Source organism: Ptiloglossa arizonensis, chromosome 8 (genome assembly GCF_051014685.1).
Source record: "Ptiloglossa arizonensis isolate GNS036 chromosome 8, iyPtiAriz1_principal, whole genome shotgun sequence".
Taxonomy (NCBI): Eukaryota; Metazoa; Arthropoda; class Insecta; order Hymenoptera; family Colletidae; genus Ptiloglossa; species Ptiloglossa arizonensis.
This window is the reverse complement of record NC_135055.1, coordinates 14,727,778-14,743,105: the sequence shown is the minus strand read 5'-3', so window position 1 is coordinate 14,743,105 and position 15,328 is coordinate 14,727,778. Positions and strand designations below refer to the sequence as shown.

Here is a 15,328-nt window from a genome sequence, read left to right as displayed (position 1 = left end):
TGCGGTTGTATATCGTGCATATAGAATTAATTCCGTAAGCGTTTAACGAGTTTTATAAAATTACACACGTTGAATATTAACGTTTTATCAGGGACCGCGCGATACTCGAATCAGAGATGGACAAAATTTGTAACCGGTTGAAAGTTTGGAGCAACGAATAAAAAATGAACAGCTTTTCGTCCGTTACTCATTGAATAAAATGTAGAATTTCAATTACAAGCCGAAATATTGCGCGACGAGCAAATAAAAATTTAATTGTCCGATCGCTATACGTTGGTTTCATTCGGATAAAACTTTGCACATCTTCCGACCCATGCAAACAATGTCCAAATTAAACAAAACCTGCAACCGTCGAGTGTTTGCAAAGATCTTTTTTTTTTCAAATATATCCAAATTTTTGTCAATGCTTTCACGATCAATTTGTACAATTGTTCCACCAAAGTTTCTTCTAAAGAAAACTTGCACGTAGATCGAAAACGTACAATACTCGCTGTTACCGAAATACAACATTTCTGTTTTCGATTAATCGTCGAACGAAAACTAAAATGAAAAATTATACCATAAAATGCAAGACATCGCGCCAAAAGTATCACTTGTCGGATAAATCAACGTACGGTTCGTTATCCGCAAAAATGTTCCCCCCTCTCCCGTGGCCCATTCGGGGAATGAGTTCGTCGTTCGAAAATTTCCGCGCGACCTTCGCGTCCCCCAAAGGTCCTGCGGCGAGGTTTCGAATAAATCCACGAAGGAGGTCTGTTCGGTGGTTTACCGAGGTCGAGAATTTATGAAGTCGATCCTTTTAGGCGTGTGCCTTCCGTCTGGGAATTTGTCAGAGACGATCGAAGCGATGGGGGCAAGCGGAGCGGAGAAGGGGGTTTAAAAAAGAAAAAAGAAGAAAAAAAGAAAAAATGGAGAAAAGGAGAAAGGACGAAACGGGGGAGGGACGCTGGAGGTGGAAGAGCACTGGAGGGACGACGACGGAGTGTGGGGAGGGGGAAGAGAAAAAGAAGACGGTGAAAAAGTGAGAAAGATCGAGGTATCGGGGGATGGAAGGATTCAGCGTGCGTTTATAAATATCGCCATTGTACGGGCGCCAAGGGCTATATTTTTCATTCCTTATTTGTTGTCGCGACCGCGGCTTCGGTTCCTGCGCGAGTATACGCACCGACCACGATCGTACATTCTCCCGGGCGCAATTTGCGACCGGTCGGCTTCCAGCGAGAGCCGATGGGTACCGATGGAAGAAGGAACCGGCCGGTTGACCTCTCAAACGATCCCACGGCACGACGTGCCTCGTTTCCAGACCGTGGATACACACGCGTTTCGTGTCGCGCGGTGGATATGACGGAACGCGATCGGCCCAAGCAGACGAGAGGGAGAATGCTGGTGCTTTTATCGTGTAGGCAAACAAAACGTCTAGGGAGTCCCTAGTGCTTGTTTTAGAAATACAGTGTAGATATTTCTTTACTCGAAAATATAGACAGGAACAAGTATTAAACTTTTCTTCTGAATTTCTTAAAAATTATATTAGAAATTCTTTTAAGAGAGAAAGTATTTAAACAATTTGTGAATAATGTTGACAACGATGCGATGAAATTGGTTGTATGGAAGTGATGGATTTGATGCTTTTTTTATATTGTGGAATTTTGTTCTGAACGCGATCACATCGAGCAGAGGAGAGGGAGAATGCTGGTGCTTTTATCGTGTAGGCAAACAAAACGTCTAGGGAGTCCCTAGTGCTTGTTTTAGAAATACAGTGTAGATATTTCTTTACTCGAAAATATAGACAGGAACAAGTATTAAACTTTTCTTCTGAATTCCTTAAAAATTATATTAGAAATTCTCTTAGGAGAAAAACTACTTAAACAATTTATGAATAATATTGAAAACGATGCGATGAAATTGGTTGTATGGAAGTGATGGATTTGATGCTTTTTTTATATTGTGGAATTTTGTTCTGAACGCGATCACATCGAGCAGAGGAGAGGGAGGATGGTGGTGCTTTTATCGTGTAGGCAAACAAAACGTCTAGGGAGTCCCTAGTGCTTGTTTTAGAAATACAGTGTAGATATTTCTTTACTCGAAAATATAGACAGGAACAAGTATTAAACTTTTCTTCTGAATTCTTTAAAAATTATATTAGAAATTCTCTTAGGGGAGAAAGTACTTAAACAATTTATGAATAATGTTGAAAACGATGCGATGAAATTGGTTGTATGGAAGTGATGGATTTGATGCTTTGTTTTATATAGTGGAATTATGTTCTGAACGCGATCACATCGAGCAGAGGAGAGGGAGAATGCTGGTGCTTTTATCGTGTAGGCAAACAAGACGTCTAGGGAGTCCCTAGTGCTTGTTTTAGAAACACGCTGTAGATATTTCTTTACTCAAAAATCTAGGTCGATACGAACAGGTATTAAACATTTTGTTTAATACAACTTCGTAACAATTAATTAGCTTAGCAATCTACGTATCGCGCAGGAAAATCAAGGAAAATCAAAGTGAACGATATAAAATGTGTAAATATACCTCGACAATTGTGTAGGAATATAACGAACAAACGTTAACGCGGAAATACGGCTAATTACGCAGTCGTCGTTCCGCTATAAACAATAGTAATCCGGACAAATATTTGTCGCGCGTACATCAAAAAGCAAAATCAGCTCCTACACCCCCGCCCCCCACCCTCCTCCTGCACTTCTCGTTCGTATCGGCGAAAAAATTATCTCGTCAGATTTGCAAAACGTCCCGATACTTGTCAACGAGCAACGCGCGCTGCAAAACTAACATTCGTCCGTCGCGTTAAATAAATTTGCATCACTCCCACCACCACCCCCCTCCTCCATACGTTCCCTTCACCCATACCTCTTCCGTCGTTCGTCGCGCGTCGATAATAATGGGTACACGCGACCAATAAATATTGAGGGGACCGCAGCTCGCGCGACGATAAATCACTTTATTTCGGAACCAGAGAAAATGAAGCGGTCGCGAACAAATGTTCCGCGGAGCGCGCTATCTCCGCGCCGGAATAGCGTGTAAACGAGGGCGAATTAATAAGCGCGGCCGAATTTCACCGAAATGTTCGACAAGTCGTTTTCAACGCTGTCTCCCCTTTCGTGGGCGTGCCCCTCCCCTCCCCTCCCCTCCTCGCGTACTCGTTTTTCATAATAACGGTGACAAAGAAATGTCGATTTCTACTAGAGGGGACTGAACATTCGAGCCCCTCCGCCATTATCGAATCATATTCGATGTTGCGCGAGGCCTCCCTCTCTTTTGTGCTTATTTTTCTTTTACAATAAAGGGGGAGAATGGAACGCTGATTTCTGGAGACTAAAAGTTTTACAAAACCCCTTTTCTATATTTGTTTTTTTTTTTTAGAATAAGAGGGGAGAAAGGAACGCTGATTTCTGGAGGCTAAAAGTTTTACAAATCGTTTTTACAATAATGAAGATAAAGAGGCGCCAGTGTGTAGTTGTGCGAGCCCTCCTTTTCTATACTTGTTTCTTTTTACAATAAGAGGGGAGAAAGAAACGCTGATTTCTGGAGGCTAAAAGTTTTACAAATCGTTTATATAATAATGAAAATAGAAAAACACCAGTGTTTAGTTGTGCGAGCCCCCCTTTTCTATACTTGTTTTTTTTTACAATAAGAGGGGAGAAAGAAACGCTGATTTCTGGAGACTAAAAGTATTACAAATCGATTTTTTTATTAATGAAAATAGAGAAGCGCCAGTGTCTAGTATAGTGGGCTGAACGCCTCGAGCCCCCCTTTTCTACTAAGTTATTGTCGACACTCTCCTCCCTTTCGTACTTAAACCCCCCTAATCCCGTAACGAGGATACAGAAGCGCTGATTTTTGGTACAGGTGGCGAGGGTGAATGTTTCAGCACCCCCTACTAACAAATTCCTCACGAATCCCCTCTCGTATTTGATTTTATTAACAACGTGGACAAAGAAGCACCGATTTTCGGTAGAGGAGGTTAAAAGTTTCTGATCGAGAGCACGGAGACGTTATGATAAAAACATACCGTCGAATTTCGCGAGACGACTTCCCGCACGAAATTGAAGCGCTAATTTAGGAACTGCGTCACACTGCTCGTCCAATTTCACGTTCGTGGGTCTGCGGGTAGCTACGACCCGACATCAAAGCGGGACGCAGGAGGGATATTCATTTTGGATGTTATAGTTCGTATTAAATTTCTCATGCACGTTGGTGATGTGAAACAGAGCTGGTGGGGGAATATCGAATTTTGGTAGAACGTAGTCGCCGAGAAGAAGGTGTTCAACCGCGGAAAAAACGATTTGCGGTTATACGTGTATCGGTGGATGGTATTTGAAAGCAAAATTTCCCGAAAGGAAGCATAAAGAGGGTACGTTTCAATACAGGGAATAAAAGACTTTAGAGGGTTATAAAGAAATAAAAAATACTTAATCGATTGATCTCACCGATGTTAAGGTTTTAGACTTCTTCTTTAATCGCCCGATATGCACAAAAGAATAAGTTGACTCCCTGATATTTTAATCTTTAGAATTTTTATTCTTCTTCTATTCTTTCTATTTTCTATGCAGACCTGAAATTAACGTCGAAATGCGTATATTTGTTCGAATTGTCACTATTAAGTGGTTTTAACTATCGAATGATATTATATAGAATCTTTGAATTTTTTCAGAACGCTGTCTCAAGAAACTGGCCAATGGCGGAGTAACGAGCAGCGAGTGGTTAGTCCTAATTCGTTGGAAAAATCTCGTCACATCTTTGAGGGAGGAAATAAGATTTGGTCGAGCAAATGCTCGCAACCGGTAGCGCACGTGTCCGAATTTTCTCGAACGTTTCGTGCCGGTAAGATCGAATTCAAGACACGGTGCAACGTAATCCCGAAGAAAGGACGCGCGCAGCTGTCGAGCAAACAGAAACGCCACTCCAGCTGCACTTTTCGAAGACCACCTTGAAAGCCCCACGGTGCACATATCCGTGTACACGGGTTGCCGGAAACCTGCCGAGCGAAAGTTCAAACGAGAATATCTTTATGGTTTCCGACGATGAGCCATGGAATTGATTCTTTCCTTCCCCACGGAATGCTCCGTTTCGTGCTTCGTGGCGGAACGAAAGGGCCAAACGTGATTTGGGCTAAGGTTTCCAACGAGTCGGATGAAATTAATCCATTTTTTCTCAAAATTTCGATTTGATTATTTTCTTTATCGGTTTCTCAAATTTTCCACGCGAAAAAGAAAACGTAATCTATAACGTGTAATAAGAATTTTATCTACGAACTGTAAACTAAGTGTTTCGAAGGAGTGCTTTTATCGAGTAGGATAAAATTAACCCATTTCCGGTTGAAATATTGATTGGAGGTTCTTTTTACCGATTCTTTAGATTTTTCACGCGAAAAAGGAAATACGAGACATAATATGTGACCAAAAGTCAGGTGAGCTTTCATCGAGTAGGACGAAATTAATGAAATACGAGCGGTGAGAATCTAGAAATGTAAATTTATTTAAAGGTAATATTGCAAGCCATTTCGTCGTCGATAACATACAACTACAATATTATTATTATTCCTCAATTACTTCAATTATTATTTAATACGTATCATACATTCTTTCGAATCCTCCCTGCGTACACAATCGATTACTTTTCTTAGAAGTAAATCACTAGACTTGTAATATATCTAGTTCACGATAATGATTACCAAACTCTTTAAAAGCTCTCTTAAAAAAAGAACCGTGATAAATGGTAGGTTTAAAACGATAGAAGACAAATATTTCCCTACCGTCGTTAAACTCCGTTAATCGATGCATTAACAGAGGAAAATGTTTAATTTACCTTCTCTCCGCGTTAAAAATTTTCTCTCGCGCCACCCTTAAGTTAACCTATGCATTAACGGTAGAAAATGTTTAATTTACCTTCTCTCCGCGTTAGAAATTTTCTTTCGCGCCGCCCTTAAAAGTTAACCTATGCATTAACGGAAGAAAATGTTTAATTTACAATCTATCCGCGTTAAAAATTTTCTTTCGCACTCCCCTTAAGTTGTAAAATATACTTCTCTTCGGAAAAACACAATTGTAACTCAAAATTACAATCTTCGGAATGAGAACAATTTTAATCGAACGCAACGATTCAATATCGCGCGGTGGAAAACTACAGTTAGAACGAACTAAATTGATCGCTCAAGGTCACTCAAAGGAAGGTACATATTGAATAGTAGGACGATTGCTCGTCACAGATCCTTTGCCAGTAGATTCATCGATATTCCAGGAACGATTCCAGCGGCAATGGCCGCGACCAAGTGGATGTTCGAGTACATTTCTGCGGCAGAAGTGCACGATGAGCGCCGGCATCAGACGGATGCGGTCCGTCATTTACATACGGCGTAAGTATGAATGTAACGCATCTTCGAGCGCGGAAAACGGCGAGCACCGTGGAATAGAATCGCGCTTTCATCGCGATTCATACGGGAACGCGTTCTCCGTCGAGGACATAGGGAAATAGGGATCCTGAAAGCTGGTAAATATTGACGTTAAAGCGAACAGTAATAGCGGTTTCGGAAAGAAAATCTCGTTCCGGCGCCCAAGGAAAACCCCGGGGAAAAATTGAGAAACCATTGCAGGACGGAAGGAATTTATTTGTTTAAACGGGGCACCAGAACCTTTACGATGTTTCGATTAAAATCGTAACAATGTTGCGCGCGCGCGCGCGCATTACTTTTTTGGTCGGATTCGATCCCATTTTGTATTCTTAAAACGAAAACATCCGTCGCTATGCGCTTAATTAATAATTGTATTTCCTCCTAAGAGTGCAACGATTTTCAAGTTCGTTATTTGGCGTTTGTGTTCCTATTTTTGAAACGAAATCCTTACAAGCCAGTGAATATTCAGTGAAATTAATTACGATCGGATCAAGAATATCTAATATATTTATTCTACGATTGTCTTTTCTTTTCTTCCTCTTCTTTCTTTGTTTTCACTCAGACTATGTAGTTTCACGAGTTTCGGGTTTATCGTTAAATATAATATTAATTTGCATCCATCTTACGATATAGTATCATATACTCTTATTATTCCATGTATTTATTCGTAGAATATGTTCGAAATAGTAATATAATGTTCGAAAGGTTACAAAAAAGAAAAATGTTCCACTTCGTTCCTTCGTCTCTGTTTGATTTTCAATTGCAATTTCGAGAGTACTCATTCGGGGAAAATTTGAATCGACGTGTTCCCCCTGACGATGGTTCCTCAGCTCGCGAAAGCTTCACAGGCCACCCCCACCGTAAACTCCGAACTGTATAAGCCGAGCACAAGCGAAACTACGATTTCGTGTCGGTGGCTAAATTATGGAAGAGGCCCAAGAGGCGCGAAGAATCGACAAACAACGACGAAGTTGCCATAGGGCTTCGATGACACTCGCGTCGAAAGCTGCGAGCGTTTAAATGATTCATTCATGCGCGTAGAGAGCAACCACGTCGCTTATTTGCCCGCGAGAAGACAGAATTAACGTTGGTCGTAATGCTCTCGGTTTGCAGCAGCAGAGGCACGACTCTCGATTATCAATAATTAACGATAAGTGTTTGCTTCGTAGCGACCGGTGCTCCGATCAAAGTGGTCCCTCGTTTTCTCAATTTAACAAATTTTGACTTCATGGTGTTTCACTCGAACGGAATGATTTTAATCAATTTTTTATGAATTTTGTTTGTAGATTGACAACGGTTTTAAAACTTTTCACAAACTCCCCGAAGAGAAGAAAATTTACGTTTCTGCAACCCTTTAAAAAGAAAAAAAAAAGTGCTTTCGTGAAAGAAAGAGAAAATTTCCGGAGAAATTTCTAGGTTTGAAACCGTACAAAAAAAATATATTGCTAGATCGATGTGTCGATACGAAGGAGTGATTATGTTATCCATATTGGAGAGTAGAATGTCCCCTAGGGGTCGCGTCCATCCAGTTTAAAAAACTGCCTCGTTAAGAGACATTTATTTTACTCATCGTGACTCGAACCGAAAACAAGCCACTGTTTCGAGAAAATACAATAGTATACGTATTTCTCATTCAACTGTATCGCACGAGGTATGTGTTTACCAACTTTCATTGCGATCATCCCCCTTACACAGGAGAAACCCCCAGGAGCTCGCTAGATTGTTTAATTTAACTTCTCTCCAAGAGTACGGTACAAAAATTTTATTACACCTCGAAAATGATATTCATGACTTTCTAATTTTTCCCTAATTTTATTTCAAACTTAATATCCGCAAACTTGTTAAGTAGTTTGATAACGTCAAACTTTATTATTGGGAATTTCTCCGTGCTATTTTTCACTTTCTGCCGTCTCTGCGACAAGATCCGATGCAAAATTTACAAGTATCGTCAATTACCTATTTCGATAATTTATTACTCGATGACTCAACTGTCCACGAATATTGTAGTTGATAATCTCGTAATTTTGAGAAAGAAATTCGAAACGAGTCTCGTTGACCCCTTTGTCAGTTCCAGTATTGAAAAAATGAGAAATTTCATAAACCATAGTGTCCCAAAGAGTTAATAAAAAAAGGTTTGTCGACCCGAGTAACCGTGCTATTCTTCACTTTTTACCGACAAGATCCGATGCAAAATTTACGAGTATCGTCAATTGTCTATTTCGATAATTTATTACTCGATAACTTAACTGTCCACGAATATTGTAGATGAAGACACCGTTGATAATCTCGTAATTTTGAAAAAGAAATTCGAAACGAGTCTCGATGACCCCTTTGTCGGTCCCAGTGTTGAAAAGGTGAGAGATTTCTTAAGCCGTAGTGTCCGAAAGAGTTAATAAGGAAAGGTTTGTCGATCCCGAGTCTCCGTGCAGGCTGTTCCGTCACGAGTTCACCGTGTTCTCCGAGCTCGAGCGGCTTTAAGATCCACGACACGAATAACGTCGAACGCGTGACTGCCGCCGCGGCTTCATCGTTCTCGGTCCACCGTACCACGAAGCGGACACGTCGGGGACACGGGGTTGTTTTTATTCGGGGCGAGATCGACGTATTCGCGCGCGGCACCGGTATCGGGACGTTACGGTAGCCGAGGAGCTGCCGCCCCGACGTCGCCGGAAACTTAAATCGTAAAAGTTTAATGGGGTTACGGGCCGCAGCCGCGCGTTTTGCCGCCGCGGTCCCTACCCCCCCTCTACGGTTTCACCGCCCCTCTCGCGGCCGCGGACGTGCATCGAAATCGATACACCGTCCTCGATTCGGCTTGATTCCTGCCACGGCTTATCGCACGGCTGCTTTTCCTAGCCTCTAATTGGACCGGCGGGTCCGAGTCGGATCGAGAATCTGTTTCGGGGCGATTGTACGCCTAGACGGAAGGAGGATGATCGATTGACCTCGTTATTAGCCGCTCTGCACGGTGTTTTAATGCCGTGTTTCAACGTACGCGCGAAGATCGTTTCGCGATCGTAACGCATCGATCGGAATTTAACGCGCGGGTGATTTCTTGCTGCAGGTACCGTATCGTTTCAAATTATTTCAGATGTTGGTCACCTCTGATTTCGAAATCTTTGACATTTTGCTTCGGGGAAATAAGTAGAAATTAACAGGGAAGTTATTCGTTTTTGTTTCATTGTTGTACGTTCAGCGACTTGTGGAATTGAACTTGGTTAATTTACAGGTGATTTCTCGCATTTATCGGGTTCTGCGGAATTATCATATACTTTGAAACTTTTATTCGGGGAAACAATTATTTATTTTTAGTCGATTAGTAACTTGTAGAATTTAACTTGGTTGATTTGTGGACGATTTTGCATAATTATTGAGTTCTTCAGAATTGTTCTAATGTTGTGGAACAATGTTACAGATTCAATTGTATTTAATTATTGTACGTTTGTGAACTGAGAGAATTTATCGAGGAAGATTCATTATTGGGGTCAAAAACGTTCTGTCGAATAAACGCTCGTTGAGTACACAAATGTTTGTTAGAATGCAGGGTCGAATAATATATACACGAGGGTACGATTTTTTCATCCATGGCTTACATAGTCGAGTTTGGAGATCCAATGTACGCATGTGCTCTTACGATTGAGGTAAGGTCCGCTAAACGACTTATAACGTGTATCGCGTTTAACTTGCTCGTGACGCGTTATTCATAATTAAACGATGTAACGTCGTAACATTCACATAGAGCAATTGATCTAGAACTCGACCCCAGTTTCTTAATTAATAATACTTTTAAACAACTTTCTCTAAATTTCAGTTTTCAATATTCTTAAAAATGTTTCGACAAAAATTTCCGCTGTAACCTTCTCTGGCAATAAATACAATGCAATCGTTCCAAATAAAACAGACGTGAAACCCAAGCATTTCGAACAAGATATACAAAACGAAGATACTTCGAGCAAAAAACAAACCAAAGCACAGTGGTCGAAACGTTAAAAGAAAAAGAGGATACGATACTCGGAGAAATGATTGCAAAGATCTCACCTTAAAACGGTAGAAAAAGATGAGAAATATTCTTCGAAAAATGTAGTCCACGTTCGCCAAGATCATCCAGTCCCCAAGAAGCTTATTTTCTGCACGAGTTTCCGTCGAACCACCCCCTCCCCGGAAATTTTCGTCGGAAGTAAGAAGGGAAGGACCACTTGGCAGACGGGCTCGCGATTTTTTTCCACGAAAACTTTGGCTTTAATTTCGCCCGGTCGTCTAGGGCCGAAAGACTTTGCGGATAAAGTTTCGAGCACGCGGAGGGGGGAAATGGCGGAAAGTACGGGCCAGGGGAGCTGGCTGGAAAGGAACTGGAAGTGGAAAAAGAGGGAACGGAACCGTTTGAACGACGAGCCAGCCGGAAGTTATTCGAGGGGCCGGCTGAGACTTCATTATTGCACTTTTAATGAACCTTAAAATATTCCACGGCACCCGATCGCGACGTCGATGACCGGCCGCGTGCCAGCCGGGGAAACTGGGAAAAGGAGATGGAAACGGGCTCGTGAAAGGGCCAGTGGAGTAGCCCGTTTCATCGACGACAGCTTTTAAGTGTAATATTCGCGCCGGGTGGTCCCTGGGAATCGCGAAGCTCGTAAATACCCAATTACTCGTTACCCCGTTCGTGGAATTCCGGCTAATTGAGCCGCCGTGGCGCGAGTGCGTTAACGCCGCCGAAGTTTTCGAGCGACGTTCTTGTATCGGTCTCCCCGCTGATTTTAACGATCAACGCGCGTGGAGTTACCTCGAAAGGGATTCAGTATTTTTACGGGGATAAAAATACGTCCCTCTGTTGTCGTACGTTCAACGATCGAGTCCTCGAGGTACGGTTATTAAACGTGTGGAATAGTAGAAAATGATTGAAAGTAGAGAATAAATTAATGTATTTAAATTAGTGTATTTAACTAGAGGGAAAATTATATAAAATTATGGAAACTGAAGAGTGGGTTGATTGGATATTTATTTGCGAGGAAAATAATACGAAAGGAGAGAAATCAAAAAATAGATTAATTAAATGTTTAGTCATAGAGTGGAATGTTAAGAGTCCTCCCCTAAAATTTGAGTTATTTTAATTCTTCATGGTGGGTTGGAAAATATCGATTTTGCAATATTTTTTTACTCGCAGTAGGATCGTTAACTGTATCAAGGGTCTTTTCTTATTATTTGTAATCAATAATGAAATTCAAGAGCATTACGAATCCTAGGCACACGCGTCCAGAAAACTTTCAAGATCGATTCGCTAGAATGTTTAATCCGGCTATTCGTGTGGAGTTAACAATCTAAGAAATGCGAGTTTCATCGAACACTTTCCACAGAAACGTTACACTCGAGGCGGTTAAATTTCATGGAGGTCGTTAAATATTCCGAGAGATAGAAAGTACTGGGTTGTTATGCTTGTTTTACAGTTTACCGAGTGCTATTTTCGGATCTTTAACGCGAAATGTTCCAAGAAAGTTTCGCATTAACGATATATTTCGCGAGGAATTGGAATCACGAAGTTGGAAACTATGAAAGCGAAAAGTACAAGGTCCTGTGGCGCAACGGATAACGCGTCTGACTACGGATCAGAAGATTCCAGGTTCGAATCCTGGCAGGATCGAAATTCTTTTTTTTACTTTTAAAAATTTTTCCGAACTTTGGCAAACGTGTTTCTTTAAGAATTTTTTTTATTAATTCGCTTCTATTAAATATACACAAATTAATTTAAACGATATCCGAATAAAACTAAATTCACTACTTCTTAATAATATAGGCAATGAAAGGATTAAAATTTATAAGGTTGTATATTATTGAATGTTCATTTAATACCTACATGGAATGATAGATTTTGTTTAAACAACGGAGAAAGTATTATCTAGTTCGCTCGCGCAAATGCACGGGTCAGTTCTTACGGAACTTATGAACGTTTCGAAGTGAGAATTAAAAAAAATATATTATAAAATGTATCACAGCAGGTATTTATAATTTATTATGTACTTGTAAAAAATATTTAGCGCTAAAAAAAAGAAGTGACTGGCCCATGGGGGGGTCGAACCCGCGACCTTCGCGTTATTAGCACGACGCTCTAACCAACTGAGCTAATGGGCCATTGGAAAATGCTGCCAACTTTATACAGAAGAACCAGAGTAACGACGAAAATTCTTTTCGAAGTGAAAAATTTACAATTGTTAAAATATTTTATAGTGTTCAATATTTGTAACTGTACGAAGAATTCATAAGTAACGAATACGAAAAATTTGTAGCTATACATTGAATACTTATACAAAATCCGTTTACTCGGCGAATTATTCTCGCAAAATAATTTTTCTACCGTCAACGAGTGAAATGTATAATAGTTTCATCTTGCATTTAATTATAAAATTTACACGGAGCTCGCAATTACACCAGATACGAAGTTTTACAATTCAACGAATTCCAAATTACGAATTATAGTTCTTTTCGAACATATTTCAATCACCGTATTTGGTATTAACTTTCCACAAACATACCACTTGCATTATATCTCGTATACATACCTTTTCATCGTACATTTCACAGACATTGAGCACCTACTCAACGAGTCAAACCAAGTACAGTTATACCTTCATTATTTCACCCAAATATTCTCGAATCTCGATCAAATTTTTCGCCATAATAAATCACATCGGAAACGTCCGGTGTGCAAAGTTTCGAGACGATCGATGGATAATTAAACAAAATATTATACGTCAAAGATCGTTCTAGAAACAACTCCCAATGGGATCCCCCTGTTAATGACTCGAAGACAAGACGCTGCGCACAAAGGCTCTGCGCAGCCAGGATGCTCGACGAGGTGAATCCACAATACACCGAGGCACAATCGTATCGTGACTTCGCTAGGGCCTTTCGCGCGCCGAAACTTTCCTGCTGGCAGAAATGACAGGTAAGCGAAAAGTCTCTCGGTAGGTGCAAGCCGTAGATCAGAATTTTATGGCCGATCTCTGGACTCGGTGGTACGCAGGGGCCCCGAAGGCGGTCTTGGCCGCGTCGAAAAACATACATTCGGCCGAACGGGTCGCATCGCCGCTATAAATCTTCGGCTTTATGTTACCATCCTGAAAATACGCCGCGAGATGGCTGGCGACACGCCAGCGGATGACCAACGTTTCCACGCGGCCACGTCGCCAATGTGACGCGCTGATCTCTCTGACGTCTTTCGGAGTCACGTGGCGTTACACCGTGTCGTCTTTTAACCCTATCGACTGACGCTCGATTATTTTTTTCCACGTTCGGTATGTACGTATTCTTAATACGTGAAAAATACGTGGCATGCATTTCGGGTCAACCCTTGGAGAATGATTCTCCGCGCGTAAGGCAGTGCTTGGGTCCGTTCGGACCCACGCCAAGATATTTCTACTTACGATTTTAGAAAAGATGTAAATATTCACCGCGATTGTCTATTTATTTTTTCTTATGAGTTTTTAAAAGAGTAAGGTGTATCTAATAACTAGGAAAATATGAAAGTTGAATATTCAATATTTATTATTCTACGTTAGAATAATACAGGCAATGCGTGTTTTACGTATCATAAAATGAATACTACTGATGCAGGTTTGAGTATTGTCTAAATAAATTACTTCAATAATAATTGATAAGACAATATATCATCTCATTTAGCTACGTGTTATTTTTTACCATATGTGCTTCCTTCTTTAACAATGTATAACAATTATTCATTATTTTATTGAAGTGAATTAATCGAAACAAAACATTATTCTCAAATAATTTCTTTGAACTGAACACAAAATAAGGTTAGTTTTGAACGTCATTTCTAAAATGAAACTGACAAGGTATTCGAAATAATCTATTTATTTCAGACGACTGTTTATCTTGTTTCGAATAAAACATGCTCGATCCTACACTGGTTTATTGTAGTGACGGGTCTAAACGGACCCAAGCACCATCGAGCGAGGGTTAACGATGAGATGACACGAGACACGTTGTTACCGAAACCGTTTCGTTCGTTTCGAGCAACTTAGGATCCCGTAGCTCGCCATCGTGGCGAGTTTCCAAGGGTACCAATTGCCAGGGAGTTCTTGGTCAACCACGCCAATTGTTACGCGAAGATTGTTTGGGCGTACAATGCCTGGATTGCCCGGGCGAAGTACGAGGGAACTTCGATACTTGCACGCGAGCTTCGTTACATTGTGTTGATAAGTGGAGGGGATGGTCACTTAGCAACCGGTGCTTCCGTTTGGGACAAAGGCAGATCGTTGGAAACAGACGATTACACGAGAGTGTACGGCTGCTGGAAATGTATAAGGTGTATCGTAATACGTGGAACCAGCTTCAATGGTGGATCGGGGACACAAAAAACGAAAGAAAAATTTCGTACAAACGTGTGACCATTTTGTACCGAGTTACAATTATTTTATACTTCGCATTTTTGTAATTTTCGCGCGAGTATTGGGATCTTAGTTGCGAAACAAATCGCGATACGAATCGTATCGATCGGAGAATTGAACGTTTGATTTGTTTTAATTTTTAGAAAATTAACATTGACCATTGAAACAATTTTTCTGGAAGAAAAACGATACAAAAAACTGTATACATACTTGGTTATTAATTACATAGAGTGAATGGAAAAAATTGCGTATTACACTAAATAGTATTCGTGGCAAAAAATTGCAAAAGTAAATTAAACTGCAGTAATTAACGTAACGATTGTGTAGTTCTTTAAAAATATTTATAGCCCGGAACGTCTCGTAAAAATTTTATTTCGCGTAATTTAATTGCTCCGCAGATTAGCGTTCTCTCGTATGATAATTTACCAACGTTGTCTTTTATTTGTTACTCCGGGGGCGAGAGAAAAAGAGAAAGAAGATGTTTGGCGAGGATACCGACTCTTCAATTATCGCAAATGACGAT

General features: G+C 40.7%; 2 non-coding genes across 2 annotated transcripts; one reads left to right on the top strand and one right to left on the bottom strand.

Moving 5' to 3' along the window:
• Positions 1–11,968: 11,968 nt before the first annotated feature.
• Trnar-acg (transfer RNA arginine (anticodon ACG)) lies at positions 11,969–12,041 on the top strand. Its single transcript has one exon. It is a non-coding gene; the product is annotated as a tRNA-Arg (tRNA).
• A 414-nt stretch (positions 12,042–12,455) lies between these two features.
• On the bottom strand, positions 12,456–12,529 carry Trnai-aau (transfer RNA isoleucine (anticodon AAU)). The gene has a single exon. It is a non-coding gene; the product is annotated as a tRNA-Ile (tRNA).
• Positions 12,530–15,328: the final 2,799 nt, after the last annotated feature.